Source organism: Salvelinus sp. IW2-2015, linkage group LG36, assembly GCF_002910315.2.
Source record: "Salvelinus sp. IW2-2015 linkage group LG36, ASM291031v2, whole genome shotgun sequence".
Taxonomy (NCBI): Eukaryota; Metazoa; Chordata; class Actinopteri; order Salmoniformes; family Salmonidae; genus Salvelinus; species Salvelinus sp. IW2-2015.
In genome coordinates, this window is record NC_036875.1 from 21,321,780 (window position 1) to 21,331,877 (window position 10,098).

Genomic DNA, 10,098 nt, shown 5'->3' on the forward strand with positions numbered 1-10,098 from the left:
AGTTAGCAGCGTTTGTTTGTACAGGTGCAATGCAGCAAAAGGCATTTTTTTGTGCTCTCCATCCAGTCGCACTAGAAACTGGTTCGAAGATGTTCGATTTACCTGACAGTTTTTGTTGTCTAGACAGAGCTGTTAAATACAGGCTAATTATAAAAAATATTATTTCAATGGGCTATTATTAGGATACTGTGAAACAATTTACACATTTTGCATGTACTAACTTATTAATTAGTAGGCTATGGCTGCAGAGACATATGTTGGATATGTAGCATGAACTGAACTCATCAAAATGTTTCATATTCACTTAGCACGTCTTAAACTAATGTTGCTTCGAAGTTACAGGCATATGGAAGCACATTCCTGCCACCAAAATGTTTTTAAAACATTAATACTATCAAAACATTTTTAGATAAGTAAGTCAACATTTTGAAGAAATGTATGTCAACATTTCGAGACATTTTGCGATAGTAGCATTATATGGTGACATATCACCCAGTGTTCTTTGCAAGTTTTAATTTTTTTTCACATTTACATATTGGTCATTTAGTGGGCACATTTGTCCTTAGCAACTTACAAGGTTGATTAAACAAATTACATATCACAGTCATAGCAAGTAAAACGTTTCTGTTACCATTACTGAAAATGTTGTTGTAGTTAAGGATACATTGGTCTTCCAAATTTTTTAAATTATGACAAGATATATTATAAGATATCTTTGACTATTTCTGAATAGTGTCAATATAATACTGAACTATTAAAGGTAACTTGATACCAGAGTAATGAAACACAGTACAATACAGTAAAAGTGACTATTAAAATCTAAGAAAATTGTTTCTATATTATTTTACTGTAATTACAAGGGATTAAAGGAAGCAGGTTGGCTGTAGGCAATTGCATATTACAGCATATTAATGAATACTAGATTGTCTTAAAGGTAATGAACAGTCAACATCGTGTTTTTGATGAAATTGGATGATATTTGGATGAAATCAGACCAAAGTATGATACAAATTTGAAGTTTCAAGATAGTARAACAGGATAGGATATGTTTCTTCATTTGTAGCATTATGTGGTGATTTCAATTTATCCATGTTGCAGACATCGGCACAACAGGGCCACCGGCAAATGTGTGGCAAGCTGGCATATGGCCCAATACTTTTGATTTGGTTTGATAAAAATATTGACACACAAGCATTGAAAATAGGGACAAAGTACATTGTTTAGACTGATTTGCCTCTGATTTGCCTCATGCACAATAAATCTGTGCTTCAGTCTGATCAACTGTAGACTACTGATAACAAACACAGCTGCAGGTAGCCTAGAGAAGCGTATGCGCTCTGATCCCCTCTGGACAGGGGAAACGAAGGGCTAAAGTCATTTATTTATAGCCTAAAATAGGACTATTTATTAGTGTTAGGAGACAATGTGAATGTAATCAAACTTGGTTTATATTCAAACTTGGAGTAGCTAGGCTACCTAGACCTTATCAATACAAAATGATTGACTGGAATTAATCAATACAATAGTGATGGCATGCTGTGTGAGTAAGTTTTGAAATACAAATGCAAAGGCCTACACAATACAACCCTGCATAAAGTTCTATTGTTCAAGTGCAGTTGAACAGGAATTACATTTACTATCACGGGTGGGCAAAAATACCTATCTCAAAGCCACGCCACCAATATGCCATGCCTGCAGGGTCAACCCAGCATAAAACTGAATAAAAACTAAACTGATGGTTAAATTAACCCAAGTTTGGGTAATCTAAATGTGTGGCCTATTAGGGGTGTGGCTTATATAAAATGTATAACAATACTATGATAACGAAGTTGTAACTAGCCCAACATTGGGATATGTATTTAAGGAACTGTTCCTAGGCCGTCATTGTAAATAAGACTTTGTTCTTAACTGACCTACCTAGTTAAATAAAGGTGAAATATATATATTTTTTAAACTCATACACTTGTATAAACTTTATTAAAGCTACAAAAGAGTCAGTGCTAACCTGAATGAAAATTCTCTCATGGGTGGCCAAAAAATAACTATTTGAAAGCCACGCCCCTACTAAGCTACGCCTCCATTCTCCTGATCTGACCTGGTAGATCATAGCTCAATAATCAAGCATCAACAACCCAACGTAAAGAACTGGCCTGGTCAAAATAACCCAACGCGTGTTCTGTTCAATATTTACCCAAATTGGGTTGTTTTTTAGAGTGTGGAACTGCAGCACAGGCTGTTCGGAGCTGTTACGGAGTGTTCTAGCATGTTCTGGACTGGAGTAATGTTATGTTGGACTCTGCTATGTTGTACTGCACTTACTACACCAAGTTGGTGGTGAAATGCTGCATAGAGCTGTGCCTGTGATGTGCTATGTAGTTGTGTCGTGCTGTGTTTCCCTCCCTCCCACTCACTGGCGTTGATCCCCATTCCCCCTCTGAAGTGTGTACGTCTCGCCGCTACGCCGCCGCCTTTTGGTATGCAGTGTGGAGCCTCACATCGTGGGCTCAAAAGACTTGTGGCATCCCCATTCAATTACAGTGCCTACAACACCCATGCTCTACCAAGGTGTTTTAGGTTATTGTCTCCCAGTGTCTGGTGGAAAGCAGACTGAACCAGGTTCTCCTCTAGGATTTTGCCTGTGCTTAGCTCATTTTTTTTATCCTGAAAAATTCCCCAGTCCTTAATAATTACAAGCATACCCATAACGTGATGCAGCCACCACTATGCTTGTAAATATGGAGAGTGGTACTCAGTAATGTGTTTTATTGAATTTGCCCCAAACATAACAATTTGTATTCAGGACAATTGCTTTGCCATATTGTTAGCAGTAGTCCTTAAGTGCCTTGTTGCAAACTGGATGCATGTTTTGAAATATTTGTATCCTGTACAGGCATCCTTCTTTTTACTATGTCAGTTAGGAGTAACTAGACTTTTGTAGATCCATCTTCAGTTTTATCCTATCACAGCCATTAAACTCTGTAACTGTTATAAAGTCACCATTGACCTAATGGTTAAATCCCTGAGAGATTTCCTTCCTCTCCGGCAATTGAGTTAGGAAGGACACATATATCTTTGTAGTGACTGGGTGAATTGATACATCATCCAAAGTGTAATTAATAACTATACCATGCTCAAAATGTTCAATGTCTGCTTTTTTTTACCCATCTACAAATAGGTGGCTTCTTTGCGAGGCATTGGAAAACCTCTCTGGTCTTTGTGGTTGAATCTGTTTTTGAAATTCACTGCTCGGCTTACAGATAATTGTATGTGTGGTGTACAGAGATGAGGTAGTCATTCAAAAATTATGTTAAACACTATTATTGCACACAGAGTCCATGCAATTTATTATGTGACTTGAAAGCACAGTTACTCCTGAACTTATTTAGGCTTGCCATAACAAAGTGGTTGAAAACTTATTGACAAGACATTTCAGCTTGAAATCTTTTATTAATTTGTAAAAAAATAAAAAMAATAAAACATAATTCTACTTTGACATTATGGAGTATTGTGTGTAGGCCAGTGACAAAACATCTCAGTCTCAATTTAACACAACAAAATGTGGAAAAGGTCAAGGGGTGTGAATACTTTCTGAAGGCACTGTATATGAGAGTAAGGTTTACTTTTATACTTACAAGACCATGATCCTTGATTGAGCAAGCTGTTTTGTCTTGTAGTAAAGTGATGCCTGCCTGTATTTTCTTAAACCTTTATTTTAGCAATAAATGTAATTCAGAAAAAAATAAATTTCATAACATATTTCTTTGGTCAGTAAGTGCTCAACATAACAACAGGTGGTGGTGTGTTGGACACAGTCACTCATATCTAGAGCTCTATAGAGCCTGTCTAAAATTCTGATTTCTGTAACCGTTAGCTTACCTGTTTAATATTGACATACGCTCAGAAACACTTGTTTTGCAAACATGGTCCTGTTTTATCAATTGCTGTGCTGAACAATGGGCAGTTCATTACCTCTGTCAAATGAGTTTGTAGCTTAAAGTTGTGGGTATTTGTATTCATTTTTGCAATAAAGATGGTTACGCTACAATAACACACATTTACAATAGGCCTATATCTAAAAATACATAGAGCTTAATGCTATATATATATAGACACTACATGGCAAAAAGTATGTGGACACATGCTCGTCTAACATCTCATTCCAAAATCATGGACATGAATATGGAGTTGGTCCCCCCCTTTGCTGCTATAACAGCCTCCACTCTTCTGGGAAKGCTTTCTACTAGATGTTGGAACATTTCTGCAGGGACTTGCTTCCATTCAGCCACAAGAGCATTAGGAGGTTGGGCACTGATGTTGGGTGATTAGGCCATGCTCGCTGTCGGTGTTCCAATTGGGGTTGAGGTCAGGGCTCTGTGCAGGCCAGTCTAGTTCAGGAAAGGGCCTTCCCCAAACTGTTCGTCGGGAGCTTCATGAAATGGGTTTCCATAGCCGAGCAGCCGCACACAAGCCTAAGATCAGTTACACGGAATCCAAACCGGCTGCGCACGTGCGCCATCGTGTATAAATGTATTTTGTCCCCCTAYACCAAACACGACCACGACACGCAGGTTAAAATATCAAAACACACTCTGAACCAATTACATTAATTTGGGGACAGGTCGAAAAGCATTAAACATGTATGACAATTTAGCTGGTTATCTTGCACTTGCTAGCTAATTTGTCCTATTTAGCTAGCTTGCTGTTGCTAGCTAATTTGTCCTGGGATATAAACATTGAGTTGTTATTTTACCTGAAATGCACAAGGTCCTCTACTCCGACAATTAATCCACACATAAAACGGTCAACCGAATCGTTTCTAGTTATCTCTCCTTCCAGGCTTTTTCATCTTTGAACTTATATGGTGATTGGCATCTACACTTTCATAGTATTACCACGACAACCGGCAAAACAGTTCGTCTTTCAATCACCCACGTGGGTATAACCAATGAGGAGATGGCACGTGGGTACCTGCTTCTATAAACCAATGAGGAGATGGGAGAGGCAGGACTTGAAGTGTGATCTGTGTCAGAAATAGGAATTACTTCTATTTTAGCCCTTGGCAACACAGACGCTCTTTGGCGTGCGCGACCAGTGTGGGTGCAATAATTGAATAACATAGATTCCTAAATTTATTTTGCAACGCTCGCGCACRCGACGGGAGCGGTGTAGTCAGGGTATTAGAAACTCGGTAGTGAGTTTTGCAACCGAGGACAGACAATTTTTACGTGCTATGCTATGCGCTTCAGCAATCGGCGGTCTCCTTCTGTGAGCTTGTGTGGCCTACAACTTTGTGGCTGAGCCGTTGTGGCTCCTAGACGTTTCCACTTCACAATAACAGCACTTACAGTTCACCGGGGATACTCTAGCATGGCAGAAATTTGACGAACTGACTTGTTGGAAATGTGGCATGCTATGAAGGTGCCACGTTGAAAATCACTGAGGTCTATGGAGATTGCATGGCTGATGTGCTCGATTTTATACACCTGTCTCGATTTTGTGGCTGAAATAGCTGAATCCACTAATTTGAAGTGTAATATACAGTGTATTCGGAAAGTATTCAGGCCCCTTCACTTTTTACACATTTTGTTACATTACAGCCTTATTCTAAAATKTATTAAATAAAACAATTTCCTCATCCATCTACAAACAATACCCCATAATGACAAAGCAAAAACAGCATGGCTACCACAGCATTCTGCAGGGATACGCCATCCCATCTGGTTTGGGCTTAGTGGGACTATCATTTGTTTTTCAACAGGACAATGACCCAACACACCTCCAGGCTGTGTAAGGGCTATTTGACCAAGAAGAAGAGTGATGGAGTGCTGCATCAGATGACCTGGCCTCCACAATCACCCGACCTCAACCCAATTGAGATGGTTTGGGATGAGTTGGACCGCAGAGTGAAGGAAAAGCAGCCAACAAGTGCTCAGCATATGAGTGAACTCCTTCAAGACTTTTGGAAGAGCATCTCAAATATAAAATATATTTTGATTTGTTTAACACTTTTTTGGTTACAACATGATTCCATATGTGTTATGTCATAGTTTTGATGTATTTACTATTATTCTACAATGTAGAAAATAGTCAAAATTAAGAAAAACCCTTGAATGAGTAGCTGTGTACAAACTTTTGACTGGTACTGTATATATATTATTTAAATAGCAGGACACTGTAAAGTCTATTATTCCTCAGAAGAGTATGAATTAGGCTGTTGGAGAATGGTTTAATCCTAAGCAACCTGCATACATATTGTTTGAAGTCAAATAGACCAACATAGCTACTCTAGTATTTCAAAGCTGTTTGCTAGAAAACCTTGGTAGATCGTGGGTGGAGTAGGCATTGTGGTACTTGTGAAGTTCCTTTCTTTTTCGGCTTCAGAACAATGCCTACTTATCACTTTAAACATCTTTTTTGTTTTTAATTTCCATGTTTTTTTTACAGCGGAAGGTTATTATACAACATTTCCACATGCTAAAGTGGTCTTTCGAAAACATAATTTGCGCTTCAAATTATGTTTTGTCCAGATTATTTATTTTCCAGGGCCACTTTGATATTCAACAAACTGTATGGGGCCACAAACAAACAAGAAACCGCTCACCCGGAGGCAGTGTTTCTGGTGAGCGGAGACTTTATCGCGGGGAGACAAAACCGTCCTACTTCACTTCTACCAACACGTCTCCTGCGCCGCTAGTGGCGCTAAAACTCTAGACCAAACTCTAGAAACACATACAAGGCACCCCCTCGTCCTCCCTTCAGAAAATCTGACCATGACTCTGTTCTCCTGCTAAATGTTTACAGACAAAAGCTCAAACAGGAAGTACCAGTGATGCACTCAATACGGAAGTGGTCAGATGAAGCAGACGCAAGGCTACAAGACTGTTTTGCTAGTACAGACTGGGATATGTTCCAGGATTCATTCGATAGCATTGAGGAGTTTACCACAACAGTCACAGGCTTCATCAATATGTGCATAGACGATGTCATCTCCACAGTTACTATAAGAACACATCCAAACCAAAAACCATGGATTACAGGCAATATCTGTGCTGGGCTAAAGGCTAGAGYTTCCGCTTACAATGAACAGGACATGGACATGGACGCATACAAGAAAGCCCGCTACGACCTTCGATGAGACATCAAACATGCGAAATGACAATATAGGAGGAAGGTCGATTTCTATTACGCCGGCTCCGACACTCTTCGTATGTGGCAGGGCTTGCAGACGATAAAGGATTACAAAAGGGAAACCCAGCCATGAGTTGCCCAGCGATCCAGAACTCCCAAACGAGCTAGATGCCTTTCATGCTCGCTTCGAGGAATTTGACACTGTGCCTTTTAAGGAAGCCCCGGTTTTACCGGATGACTCTGTGATCTCACTTTGCGTGGCCGATGTGAGCAAAATGTTTAAACAGGTTAACAATCACAAGGCTGCCGGGCCAGACGGAATACCAGGGCGTGTTCGCAAAGCATGCGCAGACCAGCTGGCAAGTGTCTTCACAGATATTTTTAATCTATCCTTGTCCCAGTCTGTAATCCCAATATGTTTCAAGCTGACCACAATTGTTCCTGTTCACAGAACTCCAAGGTAACCTGCCTAAATGACTATCGCCCTGTAGCACTTACATCTGTAATTATGAAGTGCTATGAAAGGCTAGTCATGACACACATCAACACCATCATCCCAGACACCCTAGACCAGGGCTCTTCAGTCCTGTTCCTGGAGAGCTCCCATCCTGTAGGTTTTCATTCCAACTCAAAACTAGCGCACCTGATTCAAATAATTTGTTGGTTTATAAGATGTATCAAGTTAGTTACAATTGGGGTTGAAGTGAAACCCTAATGGAGGGTAGCGCTCCAGGAACAGGGTTGGAGAGCCCTGCCCTAGACCCACTCTGCCCCAACAGATTCACATATGACGCAATCTCAATTGCACTTCACACTGCCCTCTCCCACCTGGATAAGAGGGGAAATAGCTATGTGAGAATAATGTTCATAGACAACAGCTCAGCGTTCAACACCATAGTCCCCTTCAAGCTAGGGACCCTAGGACTGAACCCCTCCCTCTGCAACTGGATCCTGAACTTCCTGACGGGCCAGCCCCGGGTGGTGAGTGTAGGCAACAAAACCTCCGAAATGCTGACCCTTAACATGGGGGCCACTCAGGGGTGTGTGCTTAGTCCCCTCCTGTACGCCCTGTTCACCCCCATCTGCTTAGCCTCGCACGACTCCAACACAAGCACAACAGAGGGTGGTGCGGACAGCCCAGTACATCACTGGGCCGAGCTCCCAGCCATCCAGGACCTCTATATCAGGGGGTTGTCAGATGGCCAAATACTCCACCCAACCAAGCCATAGTTTGTTCACTCTGCTACTGTCCGGCAAACGGTACCGGAGCATCGGCTCTCGGACCAACAGGCTCCGAGATAGCTTCTACCCCCAAGCCATAATACTGCTAAATAGCCTGACTGCTAAATAGTCAATTAATGGTACCCAAACGATCTGCACTGACTTTATCTTACACTGACCCTACGCACAGTCACTAGACTGTACATACAAACCATATACACAAACTCAGGCACACACACTACACTGACACTCCCACACAAAACCCACACAAATTCACTACATATGCACACACACACAAACACACACACACACAGACACATTACACACACTTTTCCTAATTTGCTGCTGCTACTCTGTTCTTTATTTTACTCTTATTATATATTATTTATCCTGATGCCTAGTCACTTTACCCTGCCTTCATGTACATATCTACCTCAAATACGTCATACCTCAGCACATTGATATGGTACTGGTACTCTATGTACTGTACAGTGTTGTGAAAAAGTATTTACCCCGTTAGATTTTGTTCACTTTTGCACATTATTGACACTGAATGTTATATCTTCGACCAAAAACAAATATTTTATTAAAGGGACCCTGAGTGAACAAATAACACAACAAATGTATACATATTTATTAAGGAAAGTTATGCAACACCCAATGCCCCTGTGTGAAAATGTAATCACCCCCTTAGACAACAACTGGTTATGCCACCTTTAGCTGCAATAACTGCAACCAAACACTTCCTGTAGTTATCAATTAGTCTCTCACAGCACCTCCATGCAGAACTGCTTCAACTCAGTGACATTTGTGGGTTTTCGAGCATAAACTGCTAATTTCAGGTCCTGCCACAACATCTCAAACTTGAGACGAGCATACATATTCTTTTTCGTGAGCAATGTTTTTTCTAGAGTTATTTATGACTTCCTGGACGATTTTATGCCTAGCTTTTGGAGACATTTTGGTAGGACGGCCACTCCTGGGAAGATTCACTTCTGTACCAAACTTTCTCCATTTGGACAATATGGCTCTGACTGTGGTTCGGTGGAGCCCTTGGGAACCCTTTCCAGACTGAGAGTAAATGTCATTCCTGTTCATTTGTTCTGTTGCATACTTATCATGTCTTAAGGACTAACATGGAAATGTATGTAGTGTCAATGACGCTGATTCCTGAATGTGTATGTAAAACTGTCACGCCCTGGCCATAGAGAGGCTTTTATTCTCTATTTTGGTTAGGCCAGGGTGTGACTAGGGTGGGCATTCTAGTTTCTTTATTTCTGTTTTCTATTTCTTTGTGTTTGGCCGGGTGTGGTTCTCAATCAGAGGCAGCTGTCTATCGTTGTCTCTGATTGAGAACCATACTTAGGTAKCCCTTTTTTCCACTTGTCTTTGTGGGAAGTTTACTTTTGTTTAGGGCACATAGCCTGTAGCTTCACGGTTTGTTTTTGTAGTGTTTGTTATTTTGTTCTGCGTCATTTTTATCAAATAAAGAGAAAATGTACGCTCACGACGCTGCACCTTGGTCCTCTTCTGTTAACGGCCGTGACAGAACTTCCCACCACCAACAGCGGACCAAGCAGCGTGGTAAGGAGGAGCAGCTTGTCCAGGATTCCTGGACTTGGGAGGAGATCCTGGACGGTAAGGTACCCTGGAGGCAGGCTGGGGAGTATCGCCGTCCATAGGAGGCAGCAAGAGCAGAGCGGCAGCGTTACGAAGGGACTCGGCTAGCAAGGAAGCCCGAGAGGCAGC

At 41.1% G+C, this 10,098-nt stretch overlaps 1 protein-coding gene across 2 annotated transcripts in view; it reads left to right on the forward strand.

Annotated features, from left to right (window-relative positions):
• Positions 1-10,098, forward strand: part of LOC111959478 (synaptotagmin-like protein 5) — a 76,689-nt gene that overhangs the window by 695 nt on the left and 65,896 nt on the right. The gene's annotated exons all lie outside the window — the stretch shown is intronic.